Source organism: Gymnodraco acuticeps, unplaced genomic scaffold (assembly GCF_902827175.1).
Source record: "Gymnodraco acuticeps unplaced genomic scaffold, fGymAcu1.1, whole genome shotgun sequence".
Classification (NCBI taxonomy): Eukaryota; Metazoa; Chordata; class Actinopteri; order Perciformes; family Bathydraconidae; genus Gymnodraco; species Gymnodraco acuticeps.
The window spans coordinates 217,906-236,948 of record NW_022990034.1 but is presented as its reverse complement, the minus strand read 5'-3'; the positions used below and the strand labels follow the sequence as shown (position 1 = coordinate 236,948).

The 19,043-nt window shown below is 43.0% G+C and overlaps 1 protein-coding gene and 1 long non-coding RNA gene across 5 annotated transcripts in view; both read left to right on the top strand.

Annotated features, from left to right (window-relative positions):
* LOC117545350 lies at window positions 1–2,376 on the top strand. Its single transcript, XR_004568819.1, has 3 exons — window positions 1–487; window positions 1,391–1,530; window positions 2,188–2,376. It is a non-coding gene; the product is annotated as an uncharacterized LOC117545350 (long non-coding RNA).
* A 13,312-nt stretch (window positions 2,377–15,688) lies between these two features.
* Window positions 15,689–19,043, top strand: part of ptpn4a (protein tyrosine phosphatase non-receptor type 4a) — a 96,658-nt gene continuing 93,303 nt past the window's right edge. For 3 of the 4 annotated variants that reach the window (XM_034215081.1, XM_034215080.1, XM_034215079.1), the window contains exon 1: window positions 15,690–16,219. The gene's annotated coding sequence lies outside the window, so the exon portion shown is untranslated. Of the gene's footprint in view, window positions 16,220–19,043 lie in introns of all 4 variants that reach the window. The other variant, XM_034215078.1, reaches the window with a different exon arrangement.

Below are 19,043 nucleotides of genomic sequence, written 5' to 3'. Positions count from 1 at the left end.
CTGCAGGGAGGACCAAGGTTTAAAACACACACTGTTATTTACTCAACAATAAGTCACAGTTATCCTTGTTTTATTTATGTGTTCTGTTGCTGTGTTTTTTTTCCATTGGTCAATTTACAGTAATAAACCTTAGTTTTACAGTATAATGTATGGTTTTCGGATTCTGGCCGACAGCCAGAGCTACGGCACTTGAAATAGAATTCAGCCAAAACACGGCAGACAAGTCAGGCATGTTTGGAATGAGTCCACAACACTCCTGATTGGTTAATATAAACATCATCGAAGAAACCTGCCAATGAGAACTGTCCGCGCCTGTCGTTCACATTTGAAACATCCAAGTCAGTTTGAGCGGGTCTCCTCCTGCTGGAGCTACAGCTGTCTGTGTGTCTGTTACAGGAGTTTATGGATTCATATCGGGATCGTTTTACATCTACACGTTAAATATGAGCATCGGGACGTCAACAAAGAACAGAAGACTTGAGATCTGGTGAGTCCTGCAACTGTAATGGAGTTAAACATGTATTTAGATAATCCTTACTTAGTTTGTGAATGTTTTATTTTTTATTTAAGGTTACGTTTCTTCTTCTAGTTAGCTGAGTTTCTTCCGGTTAAGTTGGTATGCATAATTAATAGGTTGTTAAATGTTAAGAAGCCCTGAGATGCTGTTTCTTGCAAGATGTTGCGCCCGGGAAACCCGGCTTAACATGCGGCTGCTAACGTTAGTTTACAGTTTATTGCAGTGCCGCCCCCCCACCCTCTCGTCTCCAACACGGGAGAATTACACATAAACATGCAGTGGGGTATCACAGTGTTGTCGCCAAGTTTAATGTAAAGTTTCACAGCTTTCTTACAGCGGAATCTAGTTTGTTAATGTTCAGTAGCCAACAGCTAGCATAGCATAAACAGCTAACCGCTAACGTTCGGCTAATTTGCTAGTTAGCTCTGCTCTATATATTACACGCTAACATGACTAGCTAATGTCACACTGTGAACTAAAATACTTTTTGTATTACTACATCATACATGCTTGGTCCAAATCACTGCTAAAATTAATTATTTTTGAAAATGTATAGTAAAGAAACACTCAGCCATGCATGAAATAACATGGCAAAAGAATACGGGTAATGTTTGACCCATGTTGTGCCTTAGAAGTGTAGTGATACAAACATGATTTGTATTCAAAAAGTAAGAAAGGGACAAATAAAAATTAGACTTGGTGTTGATCCAAAACATGTTAATTGAGGAATACCTGGGATCCTGAATGGTTAAAGTAATTTATTGCAAAGATATTTACAATTAAAACTAATTCGGGTCACTTTTGACACATGTTGGTTGTATGTTGTGTAACAAAGGGTTAACATGACAGCTGTGATGTTCACTCTTTTGACAGAGCACCAGTGGACAGCGAAGACTATGGAAGAGAAGATGTGATGGTTTTGTGTGGAAAGCTGCTAACGCCAGCCTGTGTCCCTCTCATCAGTCTCTCCAGGCAGCACCCAGCTATTCTTGCAGATGAAAAGACTTTGATATGTGAGTAATAACTAACTTGTGTCTAACATAATATTGAATGTGGTTTAGTAAAGTATTTAAAAATACCCCACATTGTACATGTACAGGACAATCAGACCTTGTTCAACAAAGATCATCAGACAATTGTTTTGTCTTTAAGGTACAGCTGCAGCAGAGAGTCTTGAGTTTGAAGAAAACACTAACATTTTATTTAGTGTTGTTTAATCAATCAATATTTACTGGTCTTGAATTTCCTCACTGTATTACAAAATGCTCGAATCTTATTGTACAGGAACATTATGCAGATTTCATCACCTGAAGATAAAAATATAGATTCAGCGATATGTACCATTTTAAGGAAATGGACTGTTAGCGGTATTTACCAAAGCTCCGCAGCTGTAGCTAGGCGCTGCTAATGAAAACTCAAGTGCTCAATTTGTTGGTTTTTCTTTTTTATTAAGAATTGACCAAGCATATCTTCCTCTTCGAAATCCTAGTTGTACTTCGCTAACACGCAGTGCCTGGGAGGGTGCGTTTGATTGTTCCCACAATAGTGCGTGCGTGCGCTTGTGCTTCAAAGGTCCATCATACAAGATGTAGGGGATCTATTGGCAGCTGCTGATAATAACATCCATCATTATGGTTTACTAATAGTTATCACTTCACTTCCTCCTCCAGCATCTGGACACAGCAGGAACCTACGCCAGGATCCTGTTTGTGGACTTCAGCTCTGCCTTCAACACAACACTCTGGCTGGAGGCTGCGCTCCATCAGGACCAACACCTCTCTCCCTCAGGACCAGAACCTCTCTCCATCAGGACCAACACCTCTCTCCATCAGGACCAACACCTCTCTCCATCAGGACCAGAACCTCTCTTCAGGACCAAAACCTCTCTCCATCAGGACCAACACCTCTCTCCATCAGGACCAGAACCTCTCTCCATCAGGACCAAAACCTCTCTCCATCAGGACCAACACCTCTCTCCATCAGGACCAGAACCTCTCTCCATCAGGACCAACACCTCTCTCCATCAGGACCAACACCTCTCTCCATCAGGACCAACACCTCTCTCCATCAGGACCAGAACCTCTCTCCATCAGGACCAAAACCTCTCTCCATCAGGACCAACACCTCTCTCCATCAGGACCAGAACCTCTCTCCATCAGGACCAACACCTCTCTCCATCAGGACCAACACCTCTCTCCATCAGGACCAACACCTCTCTCCATCAGGACCAGAACCTCTCTCCATCAGGACCAACACCTCTCTCCATCAGGACCAAAACCTCTCGCCACCTCAACAAGGCCCCCCCCCCCCCACTGGTGGCACGTATGGGGCGGGCCATTCTGCACATGCGTTAAATATGTTAAATATTTTAACGCAATTAATTCAAAAAATTGATTACCGCCGTTAACGCGATAATTTTGACGGCACTCATTTTAAGTTTTCAGAGTAATTGTTTCCTACAGAACATTTTGTGATGTCATTTTGTTGAACCTGTTTGATTGGAAAATGTTAGAAAAAAACTGTAAGATAACAGTATTCTAGCTGTAGAACTTTAGGTTCTGTATTTATTTTAGTGTTTGATCATACAAATCTAATAAAAAAAATGTAAACTGTTTTTCTCATCAGAACTTTATTTAAGGTATTTTAATGTAACATTTTAAGACAATGGATTTTGAAAAGAGAGGAAAGTTTCCTCTAAAATCTTTAAGGACAATTTCTGTATACTTGCTTTTGCACTTTATTTCAGTTAATGTATTTTTACTTTAATTTAATGTTTTTTGTTTGGCAGCCGCTGCTGCCAGTCATTTGACCGTTTTTTTACGGGTTTTTTGCCCGTAGAAGTTTTAGTGCTGTACTTTTATTAAATGTTATTGACTGTAATAAGAGAGGATAAATCTGTAAAATTACAGTGTTTGCACGTTAAAATATTAGTGCTGTACTTTTATTAAATGTTATTGACTGTAAAAAGAGAGGATACATCTGTAAAATTACAGTGTTTTCCTGTAAAATCTTTAAGGACAATTCCCGTAAATTAATGGCTATTTTACTTTAATTTAAGGGTTTTTGTTTGGCAGCCGCTGCTGCCAGTACTTTGACCGTTTTTTTACGAGTTTTTTTTTTACAGTGTATAGTTTTACTTTCCTTTACAGTTGTGGGAAGAGCGTTCCACCTTGATGTGGCATAATTGCGAAACGTGTATTCCCCCTTTTTTGTGCCAAATCTGGGTTTCACATGATTTGTGGAGCTCCCTCTGGTGTTATGATCATGGTATTCCTTGACCTTTGGGAAGAATTTTGACATGTACATGGGTACCATAGAGGTGTAGTGGATCTTGTAGACCAGGCCCATTGCAAGTAGCTGTACTCTGTCGTCTACTCTAAGCCATCCTAGGTTGTCAAAGTGGGCAGAGGTGAGGTGGGTTCTAGATGAAAGGTCAAGCAGTAGTCTGACCAGTTTATTTTGCGATGTTTGAAGTTTTATTTTTAGCGCCTTGGAGGTGTCGTGGCCAGTGGCCTTGTTAGGTTAGAGGGCGCTCAGTTTAATGAGTACCTCTGCTGTTGTTACCCTTGCTAGACTGAAATCATCTTTGCGTACCCCTAGGTTTTTGTAGTAGGTCATGATGTGATCTACTCCAAAAAGCCCTGAGTGGGAGGGTAATTTATTTACAAGAGTTGTGGCTATGTTTGTGAAAAAAATGTTCAAGTACTTGGCCACATCCAGTTTGTCTGTGATGAGCCTGTTATCTGTCTTTATGTTTAAGTTAGAAAATCTTGTTTTGAGTTTTTTACTGCAGCCAAGCTGGTTATTGAGTAATTTCCAAAGTTCACAGGGTTTATTTTTGTTTTCCTCAGTTTTGACATTGAAGAAATTCTTTTTGGCAGTTTTGATCATGGAGCTTACGTCATTTCTTAGTCTGTTTATTTCAATTTTGAGTTCAGTCACGTGGGCCTGGAGTTCACTGCTCGTGCTTTTGGAAAGCATTGACTGACTTTTATGAAACTCAGAGCATTTTTTGTCTCTGGTTTTCATGGCGGTCAGTATGCCGGAGTGCATCCACGGCTCAGCGCGATTTTTTACCCTGGTTGTTCTTAGGGGGGCCAAATCATTGAGTATTGCAGAGAATTTGTTTTTGAAACCAAGCCATGTTTCTTCAACTTGTGTACCACTGAGCTCATCTGACCAGTCCAGGCTCTCCAGTTCTAGGTTAAAGGCCTCGCTAGAGTAGTTTTTGAGGTCTCTAGATATGACTGTTTTGTGACAGCCGGCCCTTTGTTTTAGCTTTTTGCGGGTACAGTAGCTTCGTATGGAGAGGCGAAGTCACGCCCATCTACTTCCGGACCATGGGACCCCGGAAGCGAAAAATTTACATTGAATTCAATGGAGAGAGAACACATATCTTTTGATCCCGTTTGAATTGTGCCACGAACTACACATATGATGTTTGTCAATCTTAAACAATCATTTCCATGTCAAAAAAGTCACATTTTGTCGTAAAACTGCTGAAATATAAGACTGAAAAATACGCTACTACAAAGACTACAAATCCCAAATCCCATTCTGGGTCGCGTAAGTGAGGTCACAGGCATGCTCGGTGATTTATAATAAGACTCGTAATTAAAGCGAAGAAGAAGAAGATCTCATAACTGATTTATTCCCTCCAATAAATTATAGATCGCTAAAAATAAATTCACTTTTACAAGATGCCTGTGTGCTTTGTACCAGGTTGTAGTCATAAAAGTGATCATACCACTTGCTCCTTCTATCGCTTCCCGTCTGATGAAAGGACCAGGAGTCGCTGGATCAGACATATCAGGTAATATCATAGGTAATATACATGTTGTGCATGGAACATAGTCAAGTTAGCTACCTAGCTAGTAGCGACGAGTAGCGAGCACGTTAGTTAGCATTACATTAATTAGCCTTGTCATTTTTAGTAGCCTTACCATGAAGTTATTATTTTATTACATGAAGTAAACCAAAATGTTAAACAGTAACCAAACATGATGGTAAGTATTTCGTGAAACTTTTGAAGAGTAGCCTACTGCGCCCTCCACCGGGTGCTAAGGAAGCAGTTCAGGGAGAGTCGAAGGCAGGCATGGAGCTTTGCATGACATTCTTCTGGACGTGTTTAATTGTGATGACAATCTGTTTGTTGGAAAGACAGTCGTTGTGTGCTTATTGAGAGAAAATTGTTAGAAGAGATAATTATTCAAAGTGTTGTTACTTTAAAGTGTTGTTACTGACCTTTTTCTCTTTTATTTTCTTTACCTCACCTGTAACTGCTGAGACGTTGAGGAAAATGCACACTGACCTGCTCTGGCAACCTGATTTCCACTGTACGTAATAGTATTTGGTTATGGTATATTATTTATATACATCAAAGGCACAATGCACCCCCCAGAGACACACATGTATTGAGTGTGATATTTTGCATAGGTCATGTGAAATCATCTTTACATACTAGAAAACTGTAGGAGCGGCAACTTGTTTTGAAATTGAATTTTTAATATCCGATAATAAAGTTGATCTGTTTTCTTTATTCTTCTCTCTTCCCAGCTCCATCCATCACCATTCTCTGTTCCTGCAGGTCCTGCTTGCTAATCAATGCTCATATTTTTTTACACAATTACAAATAAAGTCATTGTATTGTATGACATGAAGTTGTGCTTCATTCGGAGTCAATAATAAATTCATTCTGCCTTCAACTGCGCAATGATTGTGGACTGCACCGACATCCATGTAGCTGCCCCCCAGTAAGATGAACCAAGCAAAGAGGGTCCCCATCATGCCCAAGGACATCCAGCTGGCCCGCCGCATCCGCGGAGAGAGGGCTTAGACTGACCTGAGACCAGCACACCCAAACACAACAGCTCTTTTAAGAGCCACATACATTTTCAAAGAGTTGCAATCCTACGTTATTATAATGATTAAACTGGTTCATGTATCACTTAGTTTACTGAACCGTGATGAATGAAAGAAATGAGTGAGGTAGTGGTTTACTGAAGTTACAAATACATTAATATATGAGTAACAGGTCAGTGTAAACACAAGCTTCTGTCAATTATGGATCATTCAAACTATTTATATAAAAATATGTAATAAAGTTCTAAAACAAGTATTCGGTATATTCCTTGATAGCTTTTGGAGAAGGTTGTTTTTAAGTTTACTAAAATCTATCGTTTCAACTGTTTCACTTTATAAAAAGGGAACAGGTGAGTAAAGCATCATTGAGTTTCTTATTCTGTCAGTAAAGTATCCAAATGAACGTTTTTCATTATTTTAGTCAACCCTAAACAAATTGATTGTACCTTTTAATGATGACCTTACATGGTCGGCAAAGTTAAATTAACTTCAGAAAATCAAATCTGTTCTGAGAAAAAACTAATAAATGTTTAAAGATAGGAACTTGCCATCCCACTGAAAAACAGTCCGTAGAGATTTAAAGGCGTAGTTGTAGTTCAGTCCAACGTTTCATTTGGATTCATTTGACAACAGTCAACTATTTTCATAAAGAATATATATATTTTTCAAAGTCAACTTTATTGTCAATCTTACTCAGTTTGAGAGATCAAAAAGACGTTTAAATAAAATTATACAATTTACAGATATGTATACAAATATATATATCCTATATACACCATCATGTATAATGATGGTGTATGATGTAGAAGGAAGTGTGGTAGATAACAAGTAAATATAGAGTTACATACAGATCCATGTTACAGCAAAAGATGGAATAACTAAGAAGCACGCAGTATAATAATAATTACATGCAACAATTAAATAACTGCTCAGCATCTCCACCACAATCCCAATCTGCTGTGTCCTGTTTTCCTCCCCCCTGCATAACACCCCATCACACATACGAAACACAACGCAGAGTCCGAGGGTGTTAAGAGTATGTTTATTGAAATGTCCTCCTCTCTACTGGCCAACACAGGGAGCATATGCTGGGTGTAGAATTGTTCCAGGAGGAGGAGATTTCCATGCCATGCAGGGTCTTTGGGGATGGGGATGATGATCGCCTCCTTCGTGGTCCACACAACAAAGTAGCAGAGACTCCGGTCTGTGATGTGCAGCTGCCCTTGGACCTGGTGCCAGTATGGGTGATTCTCCTTGAGAATATATGACCCACCCTCCTCACGGAGACAGAAGGATGGTAACTGGACTGCCTCCGTGATGGTCATGTTCCTCTGGCTGTGTGGACACTTCACCTCCAGCAGGGCAGATGGCTGCACAAGTCCATCGGGTGATGCTCCCAGAACACCCGACTCACTCACAAAGAGACCAGACTCGATTCGAACACTGTCACTTGATAGGCCTCCACAAAAGCCTTCACCCCTTCGGCCTCGTTTACAACCCCCCAGTTGACAGTTGGCGATGTCTCTGGCCAGTGGGTTGTATGTCTCCTCTCGCTGTTGGTAAAGTTGAGACACCGACTGGACTACTTTGGAAGTGCCAGGCTTCCTCCACTGGCACTCAACATCTGTGGAGCTGATCTGCCACATGGTAAATATTGCCAATGCTGCAGCGTGGCTGCATTTGTACATCTCCTGTGCACAATCACAGACAGCGCTCTGCATCGCGCCATCGTCTCCCATGCAGATCTGTAAAAATAAAGTAAGTACCATTTGTTAGCATGCTATAATAGATTGAATGAGCAATAATACAAGGATGGTCCGGATCTGAGGGTGGGAGGGTTTATTTTTCCATAGTTTTGTCCTCTTGTCTGTTGTTATTGTTTGTTTTTTCTGTATTTTTTGTAATTTGTGTTGTATTGGTTGTGATTGTACATTGTATTTTTCTAAATGTCTATGAATACATTTTTGAAAAACATTTGATCAACAATAAAAAAGGATTTGGTCAGGATCTAGACTCAGTGTGTAGTTTATTAATTAATCAATGCTCTCTACATTAGGAAAACACATACCGGTGTACCAGAGGGAGTCACACACAGCTGTGACTAGATAACCAAAATCCTTGAATCGACACACAGCAAATAAAGTCAAATGACACAACGAGAAAAAGGAGATCACACATACAGTATAGTCGATATAAAACTGGCCGCTTCAATCTGAAGAGCAACTAAAACAAAACACGGGAGTGTACCTTGTTCTTGTGAACACTAATGTTATCCACAGCATACACAGAGACCACGAAGTTCTTAAGGAGAAAACTAGTTGCTAAAACAAAACACGTTAGTGTACCTTGTTAGCTAATGTTAGCTAGCTGACATTAACGTTACACATTGCACTCATATTACTCACCGAAACCTTGTAAAGCCGGTCCCGCATGCTGGCTCTTACAGAACCGACTAACTCCCCTTTCATATAGGTACAGCTCTCAACGTGCCCAGACTTGTAGTGATTTTCACCTCGTAAAATACTTTTATTCTCATTCTGAAAGAATGTGGTGAAATGTGCTAACGTGACGGCCATCTTTATGTTGGTGACGCGTATTGTGCAAGACGAGAGACCTGTAGTTCACTGAGCGGTTTCACACGAAAAAATGTGTAACTTCACAGTTTTACGACACATTTTTATTTTTTTGACTTGCAAAATGTTCTTTTAAATTGACAAACATCATATGTGTCATTCGTGGCACAATTCAAACGGGATCAAAAGATAACCTTTCTCTCTCCATTGACTTCAATGTATAATTTTCCGCTTCCGGGGTCCCATGGAGGCTTTCGGAAGGGGAGGGACTTCGCCTCTCTATTGCACTAAGAAGCTTATTGCACTGTATATAAATAGGCTATATATAAATATATATATATATATATATATATATATATATATATATATATATACAGTGCAATAATTATTTCATGCTAAATGAAGCTCTGTTGGATATCACTAGATCCTGTTACAGCGTAATGTAAGTACATAACGATTGATGTGGACATTAGCATAATTACTAGCTAGCCGCTAGCTGCTAACTGCCGCCTCGTTCATATCAAATACATGATAACAACAATCCATTACCATGCTGTCATGAACGCGCGGTGCTGTTACGTGTACGCAAATTGACGTGCTTGATGTGAACGAGCATTTTGGTTAAAGTTGCGCATGCTCTATGAGTGCACATACGGGTACTTCTCAGGCATGCTGGGTAATCTGTGACGTTCACTCTCTCAAAAGTTGGGCCATTTTATCATCATGCGCTAATGAGCAGCTCTCATAGGAATGAATGAGGCCCCGCCTCCCACGCTGTATCCAGTTCTTATTATACATCCATGGGCTACACCCGCAGCCCATTATCCTTTTTCTCTTCAGCGAGCTGACAACTGAAGAGTTAAAAAACGAAGGGCATTATGGGCGGCGTGAGGTTGTTAGAAAGCACATCACGCCGAGTGTAAAAACTCCGGTTAATGTTTTTTTCTCCTTGAGAGAAAACAACATTACGGCGGAGCGTGCGCTCTCGCGAGAGCGGGCTGTGGGGCGTTCAGGGACCTCAGTGGAAAATCGGCCATTTTTTTCTCTGGGTGAAAAATGCATTATTGAAAAACGGCCCTTTCTGTGTCAGCCCCCCATGGGTCAAACTTCCTTTTATGGAGGGTTTGACGACGGAGTGGGCCACCAGGGAGTATCACAGCTTTATAGCTATAGCTCCACAGCTGATGGCACATTCCCTAACACAATGTTATGGGGAATGGAAAAACAGTTGTGTGTTAACAGAGTGGATGGACAGGACACTGAGGCTGGGTTATTCACTCCAGTTCCACAGCATCCCTCCTCCATTCAGAGGCATAAGAGAGGCAAATCTGTCATCCCAGGAGGAGATAGGTTTCCTCTCAGCAGAGGTTCAGGCCCTGGTGCAGAAACAGGCGGTGTCTGTGGTGCACCCTCAAGACAGAGAGAAGGGGCATTATTCCCTGTATTTTCTGGTTCCCAAGAAAACAGGAGAATTCAGGCCCATTTTGGATCTTCGAGGCCTGAACCAGCACATTACATGCAGAAAATTCCACATGCTGACTATGAAACAGGTGTTGGAGCTGGTGCGGCCGGGCGATTGGTTTACAATCGACCTTTCATGTCGAAATTGCCCCGAAACACAGGAAGTATTTGCGGTTTGCCTTCCAGGGGGTAGCCTACGAGTACAACAGGCTGCCGTTCAGCTACTCCCTATCCCCACGCACGTTCAGCAAATGTGTGGCCACGGCGCTGCAGCCGCTGCGCGACCATGGCACGAGGGTGTTCTTTTATCTGGACGACCTCATAGTCATGGCCATGTCCAGGGAATGGGCAATGTTTCACACAGCCCAGTTGATCCTTCATCTAACCAAGTTAGGTTTTGCGATCAATTGGAAGAAGAGCTCCCCCATACCTCAACAGCATGTAGAATATCTGGGGGTGGTGCTCGATGCAGGCAGACTACGGGCCACCCTGACAGAAAGCAGGCAGGCGTCCCTGTTACGGGCGGTCTGCAGGCTGCGTCAGGGGGCAACAGTGACAGCTTTGACCATCATGCAGACCTTGGGTTTCATGACAGCTGCTCACACCGTAGTGCCACTCGGACTCCTGCATGCACGTCGCATGCAGAGGTGGTTTATCGGCCTTCGTTTAGATCTCAAAAGACACAAACGGCGTCTGGTGACCATCCCCCCCTCAGTAGAGAGCAACCTCCGATTCTGGGGGTCCCCAGAGAATCTGCGGAGGGGAGCTCCACTGGGGCAAGTGACCTCCTACATCACAGTCTTCACAGACGCGTCGGTGACAGGATGGGGGGGACGTGCATAGAGAGAGCTGTGGGTGGTTGCTGGCCTCTGGCAGAGGCGCGGCACAGCAACCTCCTGGAGCGACACAGCAACCTCCTGGAGCTGCAAGCAGTGATGTTGGTCCTACAGCACTTCAAACCCTTAATACAGGGCAAACATGTGCTAGTGAGGAGCGACAACCGCACCACAGTGGCGTACATCAACAGGCAGGGCGGAGTCCGTTCAATAGCCTTGTTGACCGCAGCAGAGAACCTGTGGCTGTGGGTGTCACAGATTGTGTTGTCTCTAAGGGCCCTGCATATCCCGGGGCGGGAGAACAGGGGGGCCGACCTCATGTCAAGAGGCGGACCCCTGCCAGACGAGTGGAGGCTTCACCCGGAGGTGGTGAAGCAGGTCTGGACTCAGTTCGGGAGAGCAGAGGTGGACCTGTTCGCCAATCGGCGCAACAGCCACTGTGCCCTGTGGTTCTCCCTGGCCCGGTGGGACAATCCGCCCTTGGGGGTCGACGCATTTGCACACGAGCCATGGCCAAGAAAGCTGCTTTACGCCTTTCCACCGCTGCGCCTTATCCCCCCCTCCTGGAGAGGGTGAGGCGGGAACAGCTGTCAATCATCCTGGTGGCCCCAGATCGCCGCCTGGCACCGTGGTACGTGGGGGTAACACAGATGATGGTGGGCCAGCCCTGGGTGATTCCTCAGGTCTGGGGAGCGCTGTCTCAGGAAGCAGGTGCAATAGGGGCGTTACCCACTCTGGGCCAACCTCTCCAGGCTTGGCTCCTGAGAGGGACAGGCTGAGACAGGTGGGGCTGTCTGACAAGGTTATTCAGACTATCCAAGCAGCAAGAGCAGAATCCACCACAGCCTGTTACAGGCCAAAGTGGGCGGGATTCCGGCGATGGTGTGAAGGAAGGAGTCTAGAGCCTCTGTCGTGCACGCTGGGCTTTATTATTACCTACTTACAGATACTGGTGGACAGGGGGCTGGCTCATTCCACAATTAAGGTGTATGCAGCAGCCATTTCGTCCTGCCATGAGGGATTTGGAGGCAGGTCAGCCTTCAGTCAGCCGCTTATGACGCGGTTTTTGCAGGGGGTCAGGAGGCAGCGCCCAGTAGTGCATGCCTCCGCCCCACAGTGGGACCTGCCGTTGGTGCTCGAGGCTCTGGTCACAGAACCATTTGAGCCTCTGGAGCTTTCCTCCCTGAAAGCACTGTCATGGAAGACAGCATTGCTGCTTGCCTTGACTTCGGCCAAAAGAGTGTCTGAGTTGACCGCTCTGTCGGTGCACCCAAGCTGTCTGTTGATCCGGGGTGACCGTAGCAGGGCGACACTCAGGCCGAACCCCTCCTTTACTCCTAAGAGTATGAGGAGTTCATTCAGATCAAGGGCTATTCAGTTAGGTGGCTTTAATCCTCCACCCCATGTTGGGACCAGGGAGGCTAAGCTGCACCTCCTCTGCCCAGTGCGGGCGCTAGCATGCTATGTAGAGCGCACGGCTGCCATTAGACGCACTGAACAACTGTTTGTGTGCTTTGGGGAGGGTGTGGCTGGAAAAGCTCTCTCCAAGAAACGCATAGCAGGATGGCTCTGCGAGTGTATTACACATGCCTATGGACAGGCGGGGAGAGCCCTCCCCACTGGGGTCCGTGCACATTCTACACGGGCTGTGGCTGTGTCAACAGCCTTATTCAGCGGCGTGTGTGTAGAAGACATATGCACGGCGGCGTCTTGGTCTACGCCAGGCTCCTTCATAAAATGTTATCTCCTGGACATGTCTGGCTCCTTCTCGTCGTCGGTGCTTGCCGAGGCAACGCACGACTGGTGAGAGGGGGGGTGGCTGTGGGTCAGCAGGTGTTTGACCCCCCCCCCCCGGGGCATAAAGCACTTGTGTTTTTTCCCATGCTCCTGAGGGACCTGGGGAACATGGTGCATGGTAGAGTATCCGCACAGATCTTTTCCATGCACACTCTACACAAGGTAGGCGTGTGTGAGTGTGCCTTATGTATGCATCGGGGCTCTGCCCACTGTACCCATAGAGTCCAGTAGAGGGCGGAGCCTGTGTGAATACAGCCTGTGACGAATACATGTATGAACTCTGAACATTTGCATTAAAGGGCCCCTTTAGGCCATAACTGGACAGGTGAAGATACATTACGTATCACATATAGAGACATTCTTGAATATATATTATCTTCGATACATTGATACAGATATACCATTCATTTTGTTTTAAGGGTAGAGCAAGAGTAAGAGAGATCAAGAGAGAAAACGATCATGAGATGAGAAAAGTCATTTTATGCATACAAAATAAAATAAATGATAATAATAAGTTAAATAATATGCATAATTAAAGAAGACATCATGAAAATGGAGTTAATCTACAAGAAATGCAATATTTGCATGTCTTTCCTGTGCTCTATTACCATCTATTATTCCTGTTCATTGAGTTCACTGTGCAGCAGCATTATTGTATTCCTCTCACGGTCAGGCCTCAAATAACATTTAAAGAGGGTAACACTGGATGTACTCTCACATGATTTGCATGGCCGTCGCTAATTTGTTTAGCGATAATAATCTTAATATGCAGCTTATTGAGCCTCAGAACTCATCATATAGCACCCGAGTCCCCTTAGGTCGTCTGTCTGCATATTAACAAGGTTCAGATACGCTGCTGTTTTAATTACAGTTCCAATCTAGTACCCTGTGGACTGAGCTAAATATAAACGCATATAACGAATAGTGTTGTACATAGACACACACTGACGTTATACATCATTGTCCTGAGGTACTCTGCCTTAGAAGCACTAAGTGGGATCCACTGTTTTTCTTTAAAGGGTCAAGGAATCAAAACTCGAAGAAGCATATTATGACAACATCTGGATATAAAAAGCATTCAGTGGTGGAGATGAGTGACTGTTCCTAAATCAGGACAGCTAGGGTTTAGTGTTTTCTAACGTGCCTTTGAGCAAGATGCATCATTTGTTTCAGATCTGTGATTATGCAGCACACTGTGGGCCTTGGCACCCTGCATTCTTCAAGTAAATTCTTCCCCCAACATGTCAAAAAAGACATTTTCCCCCCGAAGGAAACCCTTTTATCATTAGGTCATACTATATTTAAATCCTAGTAAAGAAATAAACAATAAAACCATAGCTAAAAAAAAAACAGAGTGGGTTTTTAGGTCTACAGTACTGCATCATTCCCCCGAGTACAAGGTGGCTTTTGGGATATGCATATCACCAACACTGGGCTCATTGTCTTGTTTTCAGCACTCCGCTTCATCTGCTCACTCCATTGTATGCCCAACAGTGTTACTGTATAATGGGCCATTGTTAGCTGCTTTGTAGGCTATTTCTTTTGCAAGCCACTTGAGGTCAGTACAGCCCACATTACCACGCTCTCACTTACTTTAGTTTATTTCTCTCTTTCTTTCACAGTGTCCAATGACAGGGATACAGATTCATATGGTCTGAATGAGCAAGCTTGGACTTGAAGTGAATGACGACAAACAAAAAAAGGTATTTTCATAATAACTGCGATGACCGAAAGTCATACAATGACTTCTGAAAAAGGTTTCATGTAAGGACAAGACTCAGATGGAATTCAAGTCATTTTTTTAAAACATGAAATCCTTTATCTTTCTAATAAAATTCCATTCTGGTGTCTTTAACAATGCAATTATTTTTGACTGTATTGTTATGTATCTTTTGAGCTATTCACAAACATATTAAGAAGGGAGGCTGTGGCGCAGTGGCCTAGTGCGTTAGTGTTCAGATCAGGGGAGCACAGGTTCAAACCCCACTGCAGTCAGCATGTCGTTGTTTCCCTGGGAAACACACTTCACCCCAAATTGCTCCTGTCCACAGTATCGAGTATGTAAATCGCTTTGGATAAAAGCGTCTAACAAGTGACATGTAATGTAATATTATCAGAATACATTCAAAGTATGCAGAATGATCTCACAATACACATTAGAATATGGGCAAACTGCTATTTTTGTATTCATTATTTGGATGGCAGTTACTGGATGTGCACCAGCAAATAACAGCTTTATGATGTCTGTTTTTTATTTTTTTATTTATACATCATGTGGAATAACTAAATAATTTCTTCAATCTGCAATAAAATACACATAATTTACATGCGCTGCAACATAATTGAATGTACAAATATATGTTGCTGAGCATATTAAGATAAAGTAACATTCTATACACCAGGTTATATACTTTTACTGCTCTTAATACCAGTGGTCAAATAATGCACATGTTTTGGTTTTTAACAAAATCAATAACTATCATTGTGATATTTTTAAAGGGTCTCAATGGATTTAAACGTGTGAATATTTAGGATTATATTCTGACACAGATCTACCTGGGTGCGTTCAGAAACAAACAGCGCGCCTCCCTCTCTGTGGCCCCGCCCCTGTGCGCTCGGTTTGCGCCATTACGTCGCTCTGCTGATCGCTGCTGTGCTGCAAGGCAGGCAGGCAAAGCAGCTGCAGAGACCAGGGGACGCTGACAACAACGGAGAGTCTCATGTTAGGAAAGTCAGGAACGGAACATTTGCCTGTTTTGTGATTGTACGATTCAAGTTGTTCAATTGTTACCTTTTCGGTGAACATATTTTCTTCAATTTGACGTATCCGTGGGAATATATTTTGCATTCTGTCGACCTGAAATGACTGCTAGTCGCCGTGTCTAGCCAATGGTTACTGCGGGGGCTCCTGTCTTGTGGATTACCCGTCGTCGCCCAGCCAGTCGCATGGTCGAGCCCGGTGGAGGCCCCGCTCTGCTGGATGGATGTGTGTGAAGCAGCGCCGGACTCCCAGTACTGATGAAGACGGTGATAGTGATGATGCTCGGGTTTCATCGGCAGCGGGTCAACTGATCTTGGATGTTCGGGCTATATCGCCCATTCACAAAACATTTCCTCATAAGGCAAAACATATATTCCTTAAAAACTGGACGCCCCTGGAGCAGTTTATGACGGTAAGAAAGACCCATTCACAGGCCACCAGCTTCTACAGCCAGCTGACGTTAGCTAGCACACGTTAGCTTAGCGCTGTCACTTTTATCCAAGTTGCTCCCTGCACAGCTAAAACGGGCTTTATTGCGAACAAACATTGGAACAAGGCTTCTAAAAATGTCCCGTTTTAGCATTACACGTATGTCTGCTAAAGTTGGACCTTGCAAAAAGAAACAAAATATACATTTTATTCCATAACGTTAGTAGCCAGAGGTTGTGTAGCTTGCTTGTTAGCTAGCTGCTCCTGAGCCCATTCAATATCTCGCTGCTTACTTGAGCTGCAAAACAGTCGCTAATGCATTGCGCGCAGTATTGGTATGCATTTATAGTTTAATTGGATTAATACAACTTCACTCCATTCGGCAATATAATTTAGTTATATAGGCCCTTAATAGCTAATTCATTATACAGTACAATAAGCCCTTTAATGACAGAGTCCAGTTGGCGTTGAATGGAACTAGCGCGGCGTCGGTTGTGTTACGTATGTGGCTTTAAAGAGGGCATTCCTTTATCGTATCTAAAAGCTATTCATTAGTGCTTATTGAGTGATTCGCTCGGTAGTGTTGTTTGACTGGGCCAATATGTTTCTTTTACCCCATACATAGATATAGCCAAAATAGATGCTTCGAATACAATCCATGCAGGGTTTTGTCATTCATTGTTAAATTATGGGTAAACCACCGTTTGTCACAACCTCTCATCATGTCACATTCTAGAAATGTCCCACGAGAGGGCCCATATGGATAAGCTGTTTTCTGTGACCCTTCTTTTTGTTGCATATGCATCAATCATTATCCCTTTTTTTGCAACCTTAATGATGAAAAACGACATATGTTTGCTGAACTATGTGGTGTGAAGTAATGGATGTGATAGTTTGCTGTGATGAAGCGTCCTCCTTTTTTTTCGATGACGTAATCCTCCACCATCCGTGCCACATCTTTTGGGTCGCAGTCGGATCCTCCGTCGCCTGCTGCTCGCCAGTCTGCTGCCGAGATCATATGGACCCTGCTCTGTCCACTTTGTCTAGCCTCTTTCCCTCCCTCCTTGGCTCTTTCTTCCCCTTTCTCCATCTCAACTGCAAAACGATTGGTTCTGAATGGGATCTAAGCAAGGTGCAGCAGAGGAAGGACTTGTGAAGGAAGTCCAGTAGCTGGGTTCAGTTTTCTCTAAAATCAGCAGCCCTAAGAGTGAGGTTGGGGGGGGGGGTGGGATCTGGCACCAGAAGCCCTCACACCCCCTACCCACGTGACACACTGGGTAATTTATAAAGATTATTTTTCAATCTGTAAGATTAGACATTAGCTGTTGTTTTGACAGTATCCATTATACTGTATCCGTTTCTTAATGAATCCATACAAACAAAAAACTAAGCAGATCGGGATCCTAAAAATGGATGTCTTTGACCTGAATACATCTGGGAATCCTTATCTGAGGCGGATGGTTACTGAAGCTGAATTACTTATCTACGGAATTAGTACTGCCATGTTGCACATGTTTTATATGGGATAATGGGACACCATTCTAAGCTGTGGTAGTGAGTATTATTTTGCAACAGTGGATGTTTGGCTCGGCAAGAGTAAAGATAGAAGAGTCAAGATTTTTTTTTAATAAAGGCTACACTTAAACTTCACTAAAAATAGACAGAGCAAAGTTTAGTCTAATTTACTTGTCACTTCCAGTTTAATCATATTTATTTATATGTATATTATAAATTCTTATGGTGTGCTGATGAGTATTCTGGATTTAACTGTCAATTATTTGCGTTCCTGAATAAAGAAGCCTTGAGTTGTAGGAGAGGATGGACTCAGCTGGTGAGGATTAAATTGCCTGTGGCAATGGCCCTGGTTTACTTGAGCAGCGCACCTGAACCTGCCATCCCTTTGGTGTACAGCAAAAGTGTGTGTGTAACATAGAGAGAAAACAGATTGTAAGAGTGAGGGGAAGTAGTGAGGAGGTGATAGGGATACTGGAAGACAGAGGAGACACGGGTGTAGAGTAATGGGGATCATCTGCACCTGCTTGCAAAGGTCAGTGGGGTCCAATGAGAGCAAATTGGTTGTTGATAGTATCACCAAATCCCTATGTAACTTGCTCAATTGAACCGTGGATATTGTTTGGAAACACCATTTAATATACCCTTATGTTTGTGTCCAGCAATTGAAATTATCCTTAATCTTGGAACACAGCTTGCAGTTTGAGAAGCTGTTGGTCAACATTGCCTGCTGTATCTGACAATCTAAACCACCTTTTGTCAATAGGTGTTTAGACGATAAAGTACAACAGCCAATATTTGGCAGGTTCCGATTTAGCCGGTGGATATCTGCATATTTGGGCCAAGACTTCCTCTTCTGTGCGCCAGTCATTGTTTACTGTCCAATAAGCGACTTGAGAAGCAAAAATGTTGTTGGAGTTGAGAGTTTGTTCAAGACCAGATTGTCATCTTTCAATGCAGATTAAAAAAAAACAAAAAAACAATGATTTTGAGATATAATTTTGGTCAATTCGTTCTTTGCTGTCAACACAAACCTCACTCAAACGTAATTGGTAAATACTACTTGGACTACAAATGGAAAACAGACAGAGAACATCTTGCCCCTTTGTCTATAGATGCTACAGTCATACACATGTTTATGGTGATCATTAGATTTTATTTTCTTATGCATCACTTCATGATATATTCTATTGTTGGAACTAGAACCTGCGTAGTTATTTAGTGAGAAACATTGTTAAATATTTCAGTTATATTGGCAGTACTCTCTTTTTGTAATACTTTGGTTTATGGGTGCG